The sequence below is a fragment of the Octopus bimaculoides genome, chromosome 20 (genome assembly GCF_046866305.1).
Source record: "Octopus bimaculoides isolate indiv1 chromosome 20, ASM4686630v1, whole genome shotgun sequence".
Classification (NCBI taxonomy): domain Eukaryota; kingdom Metazoa; phylum Mollusca; class Cephalopoda; order Octopoda; family Octopodidae; genus Octopus; species Octopus bimaculoides.
Genome location: NC_142947.1, coordinates 45,366,254 through 45,367,835, shown reverse-complemented (window position 1 = coordinate 45,367,835; position 1,582 = coordinate 45,366,254).

The window sequence follows — 1,582 nt, the reverse complement described above, 5'->3', positions numbered from 1 at the left end:
CGCACGTGTATTATATGTATGTATGTATGTATGTATGTATGTATGTATGTATGTATGTATGTATGCATGTATGTATGTATGTATTGTGTATGTATGTATGTATTGTATATGTATGTATGGTTATTATTATTTCTACAGCTAATTTTATTCTTAAAACCAAAGTTTTTCAGCGCTTCTTTATCATCAGAAACTACTTTGTTGAAAAGGAAGTAATATCGGATATATAATATTTTCGACAAAATTTATAATATTCAGAGGGGATGGTTTGACGCAATATTTATGTACTCGAACTTTTTATTTGGTTTCCTAAAAAGGGGCTATCTGTTTCGTTCTAAACTAAAAGGTAAATATGTATCAACAGTAATTTTTAGATGTTAGTTTCTGAAGTTTTATGGCGTCCATTGTACTATAGTATAAACTGACTGTTTGGATAATTCTAAGAATAATAGTGTCTCAGTGACATAGTCTAACATGCAAGAATTAATTAGTTTTGGGTTGAGTTTATTAGCAAACGAAATGGATTGTTGATAAAATTACTGTTGTTTTTTAATGTCATATAAGATCTTAGTAAAGCTATACATTCAAATCTGTCAACTGTTTCGTACTCGTTAACTAATTTTTAGTCTTCTAAATTACAAGAAGCATAGCGTCATTCGGTTTTATAATAATATAATTGTAATATTATTAGATAAAAAGAGATCTCATAATACAAATATATCGTGAAATGCCATTTAACAATACGCACACATATACACACAAATATGTTGTTGTTGGCACTCCATCGCTCACGACGTCGAGGGTTCCAGTTGATCCGATCAACGGAACAGCCTGCTCATGAAATTAACGTGCAAGTGGCTGAGCACTCCACAGACACGTGTACCCTTAGCGTAGTTCTCGGGGATATTCAGCGTGACACAGTGTGACAAGGCTAACCCTTTGAATAACATGCACAACAGAAACAGGAAGTAAGAGTGAGAGAAAGTTGTGGTGAAAGAGTACAGCAGGGTTCGCCACCATCCCCTGCCGGAGCCTCGTGGAGCTTTAGGTGTTTTCGCTCAATAAACACTCACAACGCCCGTTCTGGGAATCGAAACCGCGATCCTATGACCGCGAGTCGGCTGCCCTAACCACTGGGCCATTGCGCCTCCACACACACAAATATATATCCGTGTAGAGAGAGAGAGATTCTTTTTTTGTTTTTGTTTTTGTAGAATATGTCGAAGCACAAACTTAAATCTATAAATAATGCTTTCAAGATTTGGCAGAAGGTAAGCAATTTCGGAGGAAGAACAGGTCAATTAGGTTGACCCCAGTGCTTAAGTGGTACTTCTTTTATTGACCCCAAAAGAATAAAATGAATTTGACCTCAGAAGGTAAAGGCAGACGTAACTCAGCTAAGAATTTTGCTCTCCGCCCTAACGATTCTTATTTCTCTATTGCCCACAAGGGGCTAAACATAGAGGGGACAAACAAGGACAGACTAAGGGATTAAGTCGATTACATCGACCCCAGTGCGCAACTGGTATTTAATTTATCGACTCAGAAAGGATAAAAAGCAAAGTCGACCTCGGCGGAACTTGAA